The following is a 17,547-nucleotide window of genomic DNA, read 5'->3' as shown; positions in this document are numbered from 1 at the left end:
GTGCAGGATCGGTGCTATACGATCGTTCGTAGATATCGTGCAGGATCGTTCGTCGTTCGTTTTCCAACGATAATAATTGGAAGTGTGTACGTAGCGTAAGTCAGCTTATCAGTATGTATCTGAGTTGTAGTAGGAAAACTAAACAAACAGGGAAAAAAATGCTAAGGCTTTGTACACTTGTGCAGTAATTGTCGTTGGAAAGGATCTTTCGCGACCCTTTCCAACGACTAATGACTGAACGATGCATGAATGAGTGCAGTACATAGCACCATTCTGCTCTTTGAAGAGGGGAGGTGGAGAACGACAGAGCGGCACCCTTCTCCGCCCCCCCCCCCCTTCACTTTTATTACGAACATTCATCTTCCATCGTCGGTGGATCCGGCAGGACAATCGATCAGATGATGGACAACAAGCCCTGTACACACACAAGATTCTCATCCAATATCAGCCCTGAGCAGAATATCGGACGAGAATCATTGCACGTGTGTACCTAGCCTAAGGCTTTTAAAGATGTAGGATAAATGCGCCTGATTTAATAAAGCTCTCCAAGGCTGAAGAGGATACATTTTCATCAGTGAAGCTGGGTGATCCAGCAAACCTGGAATAGATTTCTTAAAAATCATAGGCTAGTTGTTAGCAATTGTTTTCAATCCTGGACCATATTAATTCCAGATTTGATGGATCACCCAGCTTTACTGATGAAAGTCTCCAGCCTTGGAGGGCTTTAATAAATCAGGCCAAATGTCAGTAAAAAGACAAACCAATAACTATTATTTAACATTCTGGTTGCATGACCGGATAGTGCACGATTCTGTGCATGCTATACCATCACGATTGTTCAAAGATAATTGCCTGGTAATGTACAGACAATAGACCTGATCGCTGAGAAACTGAGGAAATAAAGTTTTGATTCACTCAAAAATAGTTGGTGATTTTCTCAATGAATGTTTTTCCTCAACAATACATATATAAACGAGATAAAAATATATATATATAAAATACATAATAGGCCAACGCAGTTACTATGACAGACATGCTAAATGTTTTATATGTATAAAATAAATGCTATGACATTCATATTTGATATAAACACAATATTTAAATATAGAGAGCGAGACACAGGCAGACAGACACATAGGGAGACAAGATAATAAATATATAACTTGTATACTGGTGTGTTGTAATGAATGTTTGTTCATAACGCAAAGACAATACTGTGCATGATCAGTAAATGACTGTAAATACACATAGCAACAGATCTGACCATACGAATGAATCTGATCAGATGCTCATTTGTTGCAATTAGATTCCTTGTTCATCAGCATAGCTGCCCTGTTGCTAGACACTGTTTTTTTCAACTGTTATTGAACTTTCTTTGTTGTTTCCAACTTCTTTTATCTTACGTGTGTACGCAGCATAACTCCTAAGACAGTAACTTGAAGATACATTGATGCTCCTTTTCAACTCAACCTGTTATTTCATAGCTGCATGGACACATCACTAACCACAAAGTCCCAATTTGTCTATTACATAGTATTCATGTATTTTAGAAAAGTATAAAAACCCCTCCTTCCACAGTATTAATTCTTTCTATTTTTTTAGAATGCAGTAACAGTAATTTAAAGTGGAACTTAACCCTATTCTTTACAGCTAAAGACTATATCATCTATTTGGATCTATAGATGTGACCAGTTATTGTATATCAACATTGGTTTGAGTGTTTAATGCATTTGAAATAGTGTATCGAGGTGCCATTTATTGTCAGTTAATTGTTTCTAAATAGACTTTCCTGAGCGTATCAGAGATATTTTATATTCTTGTAATCGTTAAACCACTATTTAAACCACTATTTAAAATGCCTAATGCCCATGTGACAGCCATTTTAAACTTTTTAAACTGAAGCCCTGCCTAAGTGTGGGCAGTAAAAATATCTAAAAAAGATTCACATTTAAACATTAATTACAATGACATAAATCAGTAAGTAAGTCTGGTTAAAGATGAGCAAATGTCTTAAAGCGTACCTAAACTCAGAAATTTCACTTTACATAAAAGGGTAGACAACCCTGGGCCAACAAGAGAGGCGCAAAGCCTTCCGGGATACCTATGTCACACATCACGGAAGGCTCTTGGGTGCTCCTTCTGTTCATGCCATAGAGTCTTTTCATGAAAATAGAAAAATTTGCTAATCTCACACATGCGCAGTTTTTATTCCAACCCAGGCGAGATTGGGTGACAAAGGAAGAAGACCCAGGAAGAAGAGGCAAAGATGGCGCCGCCTGGAGCACCGGATCAAGGACAGATCCTGTGATGACGTAGGACCCGATGGAAGACACCTCTGGACTGATCAACTGCGCTGCAAGATTGAAGGTTAGTGTATTTTTGTTGTTTTAGGCATGTTTGAGTTTAGTTCCTCTTTAAGAAAAAAGACTAGGTAGCTCAATAATTTCTCTGTTTGCCTATTTTTGCCAATTCTGAGCATTAAACAAAACAAAGAGGTGGCCCAGTGCTGGTGCCTGGAAGATCTCAATCCATCCATTGTTTATTAAAAGGCTACCTGCCCATGGCCAGCCCATCTCCCTTTATAGGAAGGGAGAATTAGAGGAGAAGATCTTTAAATGAAATCAGATTAAAATAAATTCTGCAAAGTGTTCTTTGTCCTTTAGATGCCATTATGCTGTGTGAACACTGATTGCAAGTTTTCCCAGAATTCGTACCTATGCTGATTAGAGTGCTTGATAAACAATAGCACTTTGTTTGGCTCCACATTACAATGGGTCTGATTTATTAAAGCTCTACAAGACTGGAGAAGATAAACTATTATGGAGTATCCGGAAATCCAGCAAACCTGGAATGGATCTGGACCGGGATTAAAAACATTGCCATTTAATAGCAAATCATTTTAAAGAAATCCATTACAGATTTGCTAGATCACCTAGGTTCTGCCATGTATCTTCCCCAGTCTTGGATAATTCAGGCCTAATGTTTCCAGTCTAACAAAAATGCCTGTTCAAGTTCGCATGTTTGCTGATTATTGGAGAAAAGGTAGCCAAAATGATCAGTTCATCGTGTTTAAGAGGTCACCATCCAATTGCTAAATTTTGACATATGATGTTCAAAAACACAAATTTGTAGAGAATTCTGCATAAGAATGCTTACAGCAGCATCTGTTTGCTTGCTAATTTTATTTAGGTTTATATTGACTGTGGTGCATGTGCACTGTACAGTGACAGGGATTGTGTAAATCCAGCACATGTGAGCATCAGTTGCCACCTAATATCAGAAGTAAGAAAAAGAGCAAAAGAAGTTGGCAGAAGCAGGACATTAGACCCATTGGTAAGTATGCCAAAATATGTAAGTAGTGTGTGCACATTATAGGCATTGCTACTGCAGTCCCATATCAGTCTCACTACCCCCTACCCTTTCACCAACTATGTTTCAGCTATAAGGACATATGCACACATGGGTTTGATTTATTAAAGCTCTCCAGGATTGGAGAAGATAGACTATCATGGCAGAACCTGGGTGATCCAACTAGTGGAATAGATTTCTTAAAAATCCTTTGCTCTTAATTGGTAAATGTTTTCAATCCTGGACCAGATCTGGACCAGATCTGTTCCAGTTTAGCTGGATCACTTTTCTTTGACAGTCTATATTCTGCAGTCCTGGGGAACTTTAATAAATCAGACCCAAGATGTGTTGTCATGTATCTATATCTGTATATCAGATAATATCTTATCTGAGAGCCAGTTGACACCATTGGGTTGTATTGTCCTGTTTGATAAATTTGTGGTGCATTGAACAGCATTTTGCCATTGAAGTAAATGCAAACCATAATAATACAAGCAGTCTGAAGTCCTTATACTGCTATTATTATCTCTGTTGTAGATCAGCTTCAGAAAACATAACTTCCATCGAGATAGGAAGTATGATAGAATGGAAGTAGGGCAACTCAACCGTATCTAAACATTTTATACCATTGTTTTTCGTATACACTAACAGAAGTTTTTTAAACTGCTAGACAGCATTGTTCTTCAAACTATTATTTTTGCCAGGGAAATGTGTGATCAGTACTGACTGCTTACAGAATCACTGTCTGTGTTTATACATTCACATTTTTGGCATCAAGAAATCTGAGCTATTTGTTTTCTTTGCTGAATGCCTTCTGCGTGCTTTCTATCTCTGCTGATTTCCAGATCATTTCACTGGGATGAATTATAACATATTGTCACATATTGTCACTTTTTTTGTCACAATCTCCAAAAAATAGAAAGTAACACTACTCCTACTTATAAACTAACACCTATTGACATTTTCAATATATACTAATTTAAGCTTCAGAATGTGCCATCAGGGTTCCATTTTTTAGCTATTTATGTTATTTTATTTATTTATTTTTTTACACCATCAAGATATTAGCAAATTTGAATTGGGATTTCCAGCAAGATCATGTTCTCTCATAATTCACATTACATATAGATTTCCCTACTATAATAAGAAAATAAAACACTTCTATGGCTATTCAGTAACGAGAGGATGCACCATCAAACATTAGAAGTATACAAAAGTTACACATTAAGAATGTGCATATCTTCTACATTAAGAAAATTGAAGAATTTCACATTGACAAAATGCAGAACTTCAATATAAAGATAATGCAGCACCGATAGATTCAAAATATGCATTACTTCCACATTGACAAAATGCAGCAATTCCTCATTCAATAGATGCAGCATGTTCACTATGATAAATTGCATTCTATATTAAGAATATGCAGCACTGAGTACCTGTAGCTCTATCAGATAGAGAATTGAAGGAACTTCTACACTGATTGTATGCAACACTTTCATATTGGGTAGTATCGCACTTATTTTATTGAGAAATGAATGTAATTCCTTATTGAGAATACGCAGCAATTTGACACAAAGGGCTCTTTTGATAAAGCATGGACTCACACATTTCCTCAAACATCTTCCAGGTCAATGTGTTTCAATGGCAGTAATTGATTCTCCACCAGGGAATGTTTCAGGGAGTCTTACATTCTCTTCTTTATAAATAAAGCCCTAGGAAAATGCAGCACTGATGATTTAAAACATACAAGATTTCCATGTTAAAACATGTAGCACTGAGAAATGCAGCATTTCCACATGAGAATATCAGTAGCACATCCACATTTAGAATATGCAGCTCTCTTAGCTTACCTAAAGACTTGAAAAGAATGTACAAACGTCAGATGCTTGTCGTCGGATTATCGCTTCAGAGCTGGTATTGGACGAGAATCTGATGTATGTACAGCGGCTGTCCAACCTAGTTCATGGATCTGTCCTGGCGGATCCACTAACGATGAATGACCGCAATGCAAGTGAAGGTGAGAGAGTGCTGCTGGGTGACGGTCGATTTGTTGTTCCCCTTCCTTCTCCATAGAGCAGAACAGCGCTAAATGTACAGCACTCATCCTTCATTCATCCATCAGTCTTTTGTTGTTGGAAAGGTTCTTGAAAGATCTTTTCAAACGACACAAATCTAACGTGTGTATGTAGCCCTAGATTCTGTGACAGAGGGTCAGAACTCAGAGCATTGGATATACAGGGTAGTCATAGCCTAGGGTCCCTAAAGTAGTATAAGGTCAATTGGGGGTAAACCAATTAACCTACCACTATGTTTTTGAAAGGAAACCCATGTAAATGCAGAGGGAAAACATACAAACTACATGGGTCCTTGCCAAGATATAAACCTGAAACCCAAATGCTACAAAGTGAGCTTTCTAGCCACTGCACCACCGTACCTACTTAATACATCCATTATATTAGTTGACCTACTGCTACATTTTATAAATTATTCCAAATAACTAAAAGCGAGGAAGAATATTTTTTTTTTGTTTGTTTTTTGGTCCATTAAGTTTATTGGTTTTTATCATTTTTCAACACAAACACAAAAAAGAATAGCTAAGATAAAATTAACACAATGGAACACAAACTATTAAATGTAGGATTAAATGCAAAAGAAAGCATACAAGGGAATATTTTTCCAATTTTTTTTTTTGGCTATGGAATAAAGACGCAGTTTACAAGTTAAATCCAGATTGGGCAGATAAGGCAGTGCAAAGATTACCAACTAGTTTTCCACAGACTGCCCTAAAACGGTTGAGAAGGAAGAGATGCCAGATCACAAATTGCAGTTACAGTGTATAAATCATTTTGTTAACACAAAGTAATATGACAGCCAAGCATTTGAAGGTGCGATCACACTCTGTCAAGCTAGATCAAACGGTTTACAAATACTGTATAGAGTCAAATTGATAAGTCATACCTATTAAACTAGAGACAGGTAAGATAGATTACTCATACACTAATTTTATTAAAAAAAAAACAAATCACTATGTGATACAGTGATTAGAAAATAAAAATACATTAACCTATCATAACAAGTTAAGTAAGTTGAGGCATAAAGAGTGCCAGCGCTCAAATTTATTGATTCTTAGGCTATGTACACATACGTGTTCTATGTACAGCACTCGTTCATGCATCGTGCAGTCATTTGTGAAAGATCCTTTCCAATGACAATTATTGAACGTGTGTACTTAGCCTTAACCCCTCTCACACCAAGGCCGGATCTCCCACTGGACTTCACTCCCTGAATAATAAAAAAGGCTGCATGACCATTGTCTAACTACAGGTGAAGGACATAAAGAAGAGGTACAGGAAAATGCATAACTGCTGAATCTTCGCTATGGATAAGTTGTTCCAATTACATAATAGGATAGCCAGAAATATGATCACTGCAAGTAAATCAAACTAAAACATTTTACACTTTTGTGTTCAGTGAACATGTAATGATTATAACATACGAGTGACCATTGCTGACCTTTGCAAGACCTAAGCTATCACCCTGATTCTGGCTTTACTTTGTTCAGTTTTTTTTACCCATTCTTGGTTTCTCACTTACTTGTTAGTGAAGCAAAGATCCAAAATACAGCCTTGGAACGTCCAAACCATCTGGCAGGTACAGTATGAGGTACCATTGGGTGGCAGGTCTTACATTAACATCAGAGTGCTCCTTAAAACGGAACTAAACTAAAAATGAAAAAATTACACTTACCTTTAATCCAGCAGATCCCTCGATGGCACTGGTCCTTCCCACGATCCGGTCTTCCGTCGTCCTGGATTTCCACCTTGCAAAGGAAGTGCTGGGCACCGCCATCTTCTATCTTCTCTTTCCTCTTCTTCTTTCTCCGTCACCCGACGTGCACTGCGCAGGTGTGAGATCAGGTGACATAGCCACTGTGAAGGGAAAAAAAAGAGAAATCTCTTCCTCTTGATGAAAAAATGCCCAATATTAGGGCATGCGCAGAAGGAGCAGGCAGAGCCATGTGGGATGCGTGACATAGGTATCCCAGGAGGCTCTGCGCTCCCATTAAGTCTTTATCGCTCCGGCTACCAAAACTTAAAGGGGCGGTACTGGACCCTTTTTTTACCTTTTTTTTTTTTTTTTTAAAAAACAACAGATATATAGACAACAACAAAATAACAACAATTATATAGTGGAGTCAAAAGAACACATTATTTACAGACAGGTAGGGTGCTGTGATGCCACCTAATATCACATAGAAGGGTGAAGGGCTGTGGTAAAGACAGTTTTACCCTTTTTCTTCTGTTCAATGCATTACTAATTAAGTCGATGCTTAAAGTGGAGCTATACTTGACCACTAACTTTGATGTATTATGCAGTAAATGTACGGTTTGTGAAGAAATCTATAGGTATTGTTTATAATTTGTTTTGCCTTAAAATAGTATAGTAATTTCATCTGACCCTTCCCTCTTCGTTCTATTGCTGATATACCAGAAGTTGCCTTCAATACAGAGTGGTGCAACCTGAGACTGCAGGCCTGCTTTACTGTTCTACTCTCTGTACTACTTTATTATTACTATTATTAAATATTATAATTATTAATAATAAACAGTATTTATATGCAGTGCTGTACATTAAATAGGGGTTGCAAATGACAGACAGACACAGACAGTGACACAGGAGGAGGAGAGGACCCTGCCCAGAAGAGCTTACAATCTAGGAGGTGGGGGAAGTCTCACACAAAAGGATGAGAAATATATAGTGGTGGAAAATAGTGGGGATTTTTAAAGACAGAAGAAGACATGTAGGCAAGTTTGAAAAAAGGGTTTTTAGTGATCTTTTAAATTAGCAAGACCATTCCAGAGAGTTGGGGCAGATCTAGAAAAGTCTTAGAGCCGTGTGTGTGATGGGGTTAGGAGTAAGGAATTATTTAGTAGGTCATTGGAGGAGCAGAGAGAGCGGTTGGGGGAGTATCTTTTTACCAGGTCAGAAAGGTAAATGGGACTGTGAACTGTGGCGGGATTTGAAGGCAAAGCACAGGAGCTTGAATTTGATTCTAAGGTGAAATGGAAGCCAATGAAGAGAACTACAAAGAGATGCAGCAGAAGAGGAGTGGAGGGAAGGATGGATGAGTCTGAATACCTATCTCTCATTGGTATAAAATGATGGCGTAGGCATTGTATGTTATCTAACCAATGGAGAGTAAGGGCAGAGGTAAAATACTGCCCTTGCCCATTAAAGCTACCTGAAATGGAGATTTATAGGGAATGAAAGCTGCAAATCTATTAACACTATAAAATAGTGCTAATTACTTATTTTCAATAGGATAAGGAATTCAAATAGAGATGTTAGCATAGTAAAGCAGAAGTAGACCTTATAGCCTAGGAAAAGTATTATTGACTAGTCTTTCCTCACTAATTCACTGGCATCCTCACCTAATCCACCTTTTTGGGTATGAAATCTTTGGCTATTTTGATTGGCTAGGTTGACATAATTTCCACACATGTGCACAGTTTTCTTGTTTTTATATGGCAGTTGTGTTGAGATTGTACATTGAGATGCATATGGCAGTGCAGGGCCGCCATCAAGAAACAAAAGGTACCTCTGTCTTGGGCCATGATCAAAAGAGATTGACTTTTACAATGCTGGAACTTCTAAACATGTGGGAGGATAGCACTGGAAGGTTACCTAGTATGGGGTCCAGAGATTTCTGATGGCAGCCCTGTGTCCGTTATCTTGTCTTTAAGATTAACAATAATAATAGAGTATAAAACACTGGTTTATCCTATCTTCAAGCACCTTTTTACAATGTGAAACATATTGCCTAAACCAAACACCTGCAAATAATGTTCTCTGATAGCTTTAATGTTCATTTACTTCTTCGGTATAATTATATTTTGTAAAAGAAAAAAAGAAAATATTAATATTAAACAGGATTTTTATAGCGCCAACAAAGTACGCAGCGCTGTACATTAAATAGGGATTGCAAATGACAGACGAATACAGACAGTGACCCAAGAGAAGGAGAGGACCCTGCCCCAAAGAGCTTACAATTTAGGAGATAGTTATAGTGTGACTTCTTTATGTAGCTTATTTTGACTGTTCTATATTCTGGATAGATACAAACAACCTTCCTCAAATCTGTACCAAATTTTCAAAATTGTGATCTTGTTTCAGCAAAAGCTGTGACTCACTGATGAGTCACTGAACAGGCAACGCTTATTGTGCGTCACCTGGGAACTAACATCAGATATGTAATTGAGTTTGCACAGATCAACAAGCTGTTTGTGCACAAAGATATATGAGCTGAGGGAATATTCTCTTATTTAAATTAAAATGCTAAATTTTGACATCTTTATTATATAAGAAAGTCCACATTTACTAATCTTCACTATACTTCTGACCTAAATACCTTACCTAATATGCATTACCTGCAATCTTGTGTAGCCAGGATACATTTTTAAAGTGAACCCGTGGCAATCAAAACTGTTTACACACTAACATAAACATTATAAATCCATTAGAATAGGCTGTCAGTTATATTTCTTTCTTGCGTGAATTGATATTCAGAGCTATATGGGGAATTCTGCATTAGCAGTTATACAAATAGCAACTTTCCTATGGTAACTATTTGCTTAAACACAGGCTGATTTATTAAAGCTCTCCAAGGCTCTTTCATCAGTGAAGCTGGGTGATCCATCTTCTCATCAGTTTACCCTTTGTAACCCTATCAACAGCCATGATTATCTACTATGAGATGGGGGAAAAAAATCATGCAAACTATCTGCAGGAAGCTTATACGGTCAGCTTTGTCTTGCTTAGTTTATACCATTTTGTTTTTCAAGGTAAGTGTCTATGGTCATTCAACACTGAGCCAATGCCATTTTGCGTTTAGCTATGTTTATCATACTGTCTGCTCAGGCTTTGCCTGCATGCGCTACATCAGCTTGTAAGCAAAGCAACACTTTACAAGTGGAACATTAGTAAAACAGGTAAAAACATTATGGATACATGTATGTAACACACACATCTGACTCCTGTGTCATAATTCTGCTCACATAACACTGCTAGGGTCCTTCCTTTGCTTCACTTCACTGGACGCATCCCTAGCTGTTTGTGGTTGAAAATATATTAAACTGACAGCAATCTCCAATACAATAGGCCCAAATGGCTCACAATAATAACCTCTTACTAGTCACGCCATACACTTGCACAATCAAAATGTCTGATCAGCTCATGGTAAAACCCATCATGTGGTAGGGATGGTAATTGGATTCTTTTATCTCTTTGAACTTTTTTGTGGTCAAAGCTAATCAAGATGCTTAAGATTGGGAACCCAAAGGAGAACTAGGTGAAGATGGTTGCACCTGTGACAGAATATGGACAGGTAAAAGTAATGCAAGGTAAGGGTATTTTATTGCAGAAGAGATATCACCCATGACTTTTTGGGTTGATAGCATTGACCTTAATTGTCTGGGAGGAGTGTGTGGGACATGAAGGAAGATTTGACTCAGACAAAGTAAGTTTTTTGTTTACTTTATGCTTGAGCATTGCACATTACCTGGATTTTGTACTTGTTTACTGTCATACAGCAGCATATTGTTGTACTTTAAATATCAGGCAACTTTTGATAAATTTTAGTACCACTTATCATCAGCCTTCAATTTCATAATACACCCATAAATAAATAACCAATGCCACATAACAGTTCCAGATCTTGCCTGGTCCCACTCTTCCACTTATTTATGAAAGGAAATAGGTCCATGATACTCTCTGCTCGGTTGTAGGTTCATTGCCAACAGACTTAGTCTATTTTTAATGATAAACTTACATTTGTGCAGCCAGTATCCTGGGCATGAGTTTTTGCTAAATTATGATATACCTGAAATGTATCTTGTTGTTTGGTCATTCCAGCAATGTACAATCTCTGTTCAGATTATTTCCAGTCCTGCATTTCATCCCACATGCACCTCCATTCCGTTTGAGTTTAGACCATGCTGATGTTATAAATGGAGTGTAGAATCAGTTATATTAAGAAAAGCCCCATAACCAAAGCTGCTAGGGAATACTATTTAGGTAAGTATAGTTTACTAATAATGCTGAGTTATTTGAAAAGGATATGAGCTTTAAAAATACCTACTTTGTATTGTTTTCTTGTAGTCCTTTTTCTTCTATGTGAAGTCCCTGGATCTCTTGAACAAAAATGATATAGACTGCAATCCACAACACCCAACCCAATCAACCACCAATGACATTTACCAAAATAACACAGGCTCCTTTCATGAACATTTAGACTCTTGTATTGTTTTAAAGGTCCAGACATTTTCTGACTCATAATGATCATATTGATTAGGAGTGTGGACGTCACTTGTAATATTACATTTCTGGTCACAGACTCAGACAGTATAACATGACAGTCAGCAAATAGAGTATTCAGAATGAAATTGGCAGCCTTCATATTTCTCTCATCGCACGGGTTTCATTTAAAATGCAATATTGATAAATAATACATACATTGACTAAATTGTGCTTTTTATACCTGCTGTGAAGTACACTTTAAGGAACAATGCAATGTGTCTGCAAAACAGTATCTGCAGATATATTTTTAAGATTCATTTTATTTCAAATTAGATGGCAAATGTTTGTCTATTTACTAAGTGGAAAAAGTACTATTTTTATTTTAAGTTGAAAAATAAATGTCCATGTACCACTACATTTACCTGAACAGTAGCTCTTGGGCCAGATGTGTACATATTAATGTAGACCCAAATACAATAACACCCCTGATGACACCTCCTAAGGTGAAATGCGTTAGATGAAGCTAAATTGGTACATAATGTCAGTACGCTCTGACGTTTGATGCTTTACACTTTCAGTTTCTGTCTTCTGTTTTGTGATTCAAATAAAAAACTTCACTTCTGTTTAGTGTTTGTTGGATCTCTATTTTGAGGTACGGCGTGGCTATTTGTGCGTCTTCCATGGTGCAATATATGGGTTTGTCTGTTCGGATGGACTGAGATAGCTATCCTCTTTGTCTTAGGCTACGTACACACATCACATGATTCACTTTTGATAATCTCCTCAGGGCTGGTATCAGATGAGATTCTGGCGTGTACAGTGCTTGTCTGACGTTGTTCATGGATCGTCCTGGCGGATCCACGAATAAAAAACAAACGTAATACAAGTAAAGGGGAGAGAACGCAGCGTGTTGCCGCTCCATCGTTCTCCACCTCCCCTTTCCATAGAGTAGATAGGTGCTGTATTGTATGTACAGCACTCATTTATGCAGCTCCCAGTCTTTTGTCATTGGAAAGGATTATACTATTTATATATATTTATTTTAATAACTCATCAACAGCAAACCACTGAGCAGATTTCTAAGCCAAACTGGTGTGTTTTTTATAATTGCAGGGTATAATTGTGGTGTTTAATCCTCAAAAAGGATTACTTGTGCTTCTTTAAAGTCTCTCCTAAGATTTATTTCATGTTGGCCTTTTTTATCTTCATATTAAAATATACAAACATTTACAGTACTCAAACATTAAAAATCTGCTTTTAAAAAGAAAAAAAAATAATATTTTGCTTTGCATTTCTGATGAGTTTTAGGTTTCCTTGGATTACAGACGCAAGAACACATTTTGGATATTATAATGGTAAAAGAAAACTTGCTCTTTTTCTGCTTATTATGGCAAACCCACACTGGTTTCACCATGTTAACTGGGATTCCACTGATCAAAGGCTAGGAACCCTATGGCTGTCATTATTGTACCATCCCCGTATCTCAACATATGTGAATGTCTGCTCCATCTTGACTTTGGGAAGGGAGCACTATTTATCATCTTCATCTTAAGTTCTGTAAGACCTCATCCCAGCAATTGGACTATCCAATGTCCCTAGATTCCATCATATGAGACCCTGGGTATATCACCCTAACAATGCTAATACTGTCAGTCTGGTGATAGTGTCGGGGATGGTATGCTGACAGACAATTCCGTAACATAGTAATATAAGTTGTATTGTTTTTTTTTATTCCATTGGTTTAGTGATTGCACTAAATACTTGCTAATGACTCAATGCGGAACTAAACCTGTTTCCTCACAGGTGCTGCCACATTTTTCTTTCTTCTCTTCTTGTTATCATCAGTGAATATTTTATTTGGCTGGGCTAGGATTAGGTTTTTTTGCATAGCTCAGTATTTTTTTGACGGGAGAGGACTGTGATCAGGCAGGTGTGTTTTATTGCAGAACGGCCATCGCTTGTCTGAGCTTGTCCCACACCCCAAAAACATGCACTTAGGTTAGTTGGGTCCACCAGAAATTGTAATTTGTCACGGGGGAATCCTTTATAAGGCTTTCAGATCTTAAAGTATACCTTCATGACATTAACACTACATAAAAAGGTGGCTAAGTGTTTTAATATTAAAAAGATGTATGTTTGTTTTTTATTACTTGTTTGGGGGGAGGACTCCTCCACTTCCATCTTTTCTGCCAGGTGGTAAGGACCGAATGGGAAATCCACAGCCTCCTGGAATACATACATCATCTATCCCCAGGGACCTCAAGTTGTGAGACACAAAGGTCTTTCTAGGAATGTAAATAAAAATGCCAATCTTACGCATGCGCAGAAACATCACCCCATCTTGTGTAGTGCAAGATCCAGTAATGTAAGAACCTGGAAGGAGATGGCCACCCTGACTGTCCCAGAGAAAAGACATCTGTGCCCATGTGGATCTACTGAAACCGGATTGTGTTGGAATTTTCTTCAAAAGTAAAGGTGTTATAGTCTTTAAAGAACCAATACTTGAATTATAGTATCCATGGCTCACAATACATTAGTTTGGGGGTCGGTGGGATAAATGCCTCTTACATTGCTGGCCAGTGGGAAGAATGTTGTCCTTACAAATAGCCAAAAAGATTATTGGTGTCACCTAAACTGACCTGAGAGGCACAAAATGCTCATTGCTCAAGGAATGAGCCCCAGCAACTTCTGGATGAACCCTGGGTGAGAAACACTGCTATAGAGGATAATAAATACAAAACATTACCAACCTAGATATATTATATATTAAGTTGCATGTGACCACAATATATGGATAAAAAATCTATTCTATATTGGCCTTCATTGCCCCTAACACCAATGCATGCATCCATATCTTCAGTGACTGCTTTTAGCTTGTGCAGTTGGGCTGGAATTTCAGTAGGTGGCAGCACTGTGCAGCACAAAATATTTCTACCAATTCTCCGTGACGTATCTGTTGCCCTGACAACAAAGAACCCCCCCTTGCAGGGAGGTAACAACTAATGCGCATGCGTAAATTCTCCCTAGCACAGATTTGTACGCATGAGCAGTGCCAAGTCCCGTAGGTAGTCTTGCTACCGCGCATGCGCAGTGTTGCTTTTTGATAGAAGCGTGCATATTATTGATAAACATGGAGAGATGTAGGGAATGTATGATGCCTCTAATGTTGTTGCTTTTGGTCCATGAGAACCGTACGAAGTTTTGACACAGCCTCATGTATTTATTCCCTCTTTTTTAGAAATAAACAGCGCCTTCTCTACACAAGTACTCTGTCATTCTTTTCTATGGGCTATAACGATCAACGTACCGCCCATTATCCGGATTGCTATGGCAACTCGTCTTCCCTCCTCCCCTGAGCGCGATGCTAGAATGTCAGGCCCGCCCTCCCTCTCCCGCCCGTTTCCATGGCGATTGGGTGAACCCCGCCTCCTCCAGGCCTCCCGGTCTGTCTCCGCCAGAGGGCGCCCGTTCTCTGGACAAGCGACGGCGCCATTCCGGTGAGCGAGATACCGCCAGATGGCGGCTTAGGATTGCTGCTCCCTGCCAGGCGCGGCCCGGGGGTTATTATTCCTATTATTATTATTATTTGCTATTTACCCGAACCCCCCCATTCTGCACCCCCTACGGTATACGGCGGCGGGTGACTGGATATTATTTATCTAGGCCGGGGCATTTTTTTTTACCCCCCTCCCGGCCGAGGCTTTGTGCCCCTTACCCGAGGACGGGCGGTATCGGGAACCGTACCCTAACCCCGGGCGGACTGTACGAGGAGGACAGGAGGATTCGGGATGTCCTGCCGAGGTAAGGCGTCGGGATGGAGGCCGGAGCGCGGGAACACGGGGGGGGGGGGGGAGGGGAAGGGGCAGGAGGAGGAGGCAGCTGAGGCTTCCCGCCACCGGATCATACCGGCACTCCACCCCCTCCTCCTCTCCCCGGGCCTGTGCCCACCACGGCAATATGGAGGACGGGGTGGGGGAGGCGCCTGAGCGGCATTGTGCTGCTGGAGGGGATGACGTGACCACAGAGCTGCTCCTTATCACTGTTAGAGTGTCAGCTCTGTGGTCCAGGCACTGCTGTTACTTAGGAAGAAGTCACAGGAGAATACTTTTTATCTATGTTGTAGAGTGTCAGCTCTGTGGTCCAGTCTTTATCCTTGTGTCATACAGGGGCCCCTCATAGCTGCCCTCCCCCAATGGGCATCTTAATGGTGGGCCCTTTATATTGGGGTTATGTTACACTTTGCTATGGCCCCCAAAAATATAATATAGAGCAAAAGATTCAGATCAGACTTTCTGAAATGTAATCCGGGGAGCTATCCAGCCGTTTGGGGAGCTCAGCTGTCACTTTTAATTACGCCCCAAAATAAGAGCGGGGTGAATAGATTGGTACGTGGGTAGCGTGATCTTCAGAAACGTAATTTTACCATGACATCTATAAATAGGAGAGGCCCATAGATTGGAACTGTGATCTTCAGAAACGTAATCTTGGCACCTTTACCATGGCGTCTATAAATAAAATCGGAGATGGCCCTAGATGAGTATTCAGGCAGACAAGTTTCAGGATTGTAATCCTTGGACCTCAGCTGTCCCTTTATCAATACACCCCAAAAAGGGTGAGTGGGGTAAATAGATCGGTGTTGGAGGCCATGGACTTCAGAAATGTAATCTTGGGACCTCAGCTGTCACTTGACCATTGCAGCCCAAAAAGACATGAGTTAGGTATAGCGGTATATTATTATACAGTATTTATATAGCGCAAACATATTACACAGCGCTGTACAAAGTCCATAATCATGTCACTGTCCCTCAAAGAAGCTCACAATCTAATGTCCCTACCATAGTCATATCTTATTAGCACAGCCCAAGGTCAATTTTAGGGAGAAGCCAATTAACCGAACTGCATGTTTTTGGAATGTGGGAGGAAACCCACGCAGACTCGGGGAGAACCTGCAAACTCCATGCAGATATAGATGGCATTTTGGCACTTCAGCTGCCTTTTAATGTAGTAGAAGCCAGTAGATTGGTGTAAGGGATATATACAATTTCAGAATTTAAATCCTGTGGCCTCAGCCGTCACTTTACCATAACTTCTGAAGCTAATAGAAGCCAACATAGGGGTGTCATAAAGTCTGAGGTTCTGAAATGTAATCCTGGAACCAGTCCACCTTTTTTAAAGGCTCAGCTGTCAGTTTAACTTTGCCCCCCAAAAAGAAGTTGCAGTAGTTGTTTTGTTGGCATATTGGAAAACGTGGGACTCTCACTTAATTCTGGAATAATGTTTGGCTTCCTGACTCGGAGATGATACACACTTAGCGTGTAGATTGTCAGCTCTTGGACACAATCCTTCCCCTGTCCTTTGGTGTCTTTAGGTAAGCTGTCCGCTGACTTCTCTCCTTGCCGCAACTCTTCATAGAAGTGTCAGGGTGAAGATTTTCTAGGGCCTCAGCTGTCAGTTTAACTTTGTAACTCAAAAAAGGATAGCACTGATGTGGTGGAAAATCCATTCTATAGATAATGAATGCTGAGAGAGTTTTGTTTTTTTGCTACACCTCTGATACACTGATTGATTTCCAGATCACCAACTTGCCTTCTTGTGTCTTTGTTCCTGGCTGCTCTTCTATTATATGTTTCTGGCCATGTGTCTCGGTCTAGGAACCCCAGAAAAAAGAACGATCTCCTCCAGATGTTGGTTACTTTAGGGTTCTTTTCCTGTGAGTTGGCACAGCCGCCATGGTTCTTAGTATTGGTCCTTTTTATGATACACACCTAGCCATGGTTCTTGGAATTGGTTCTTTTCATGTCATTTAATCCTAGAGGATTTCTCAATCAGTCGTTAGCAAATTAATCTAGAATTTTTTCTATTTTTTGCTCTTAAATAGGCTTGTGGCTGTTTAATGATAAAATA

The 17,547-nt window shown here is 39.3% G+C and overlaps 1 protein-coding gene across 1 annotated transcript in view; it reads left to right on the top strand.

The window, feature by feature from the left end:
- The first annotated feature begins 15,115 nt into the window (after positions 1-15,115).
- Positions 15,116-17,547, top strand: part of STAG1 (STAG1 cohesin complex component) — an 86,127-nt gene continuing 83,695 nt past the window's right edge. Inside the window, exon 1 of the mRNA XM_072407614.1 lies at positions 15,116-15,444. The gene's annotated coding sequence lies outside the window, so the exon portion shown is untranslated. The remainder of the gene's footprint in view (positions 15,445-17,547) is intronic.

The sequence above is a fragment of the Pyxicephalus adspersus genome, chromosome 4 (genome assembly GCF_032062135.1).
Source record: "Pyxicephalus adspersus chromosome 4, UCB_Pads_2.0, whole genome shotgun sequence".
Taxonomy (NCBI): domain Eukaryota; kingdom Metazoa; phylum Chordata; class Amphibia; order Anura; family Pyxicephalidae; genus Pyxicephalus; species Pyxicephalus adspersus.
This window is presented reverse-complemented; position numbering and strand designations above follow the sequence as displayed.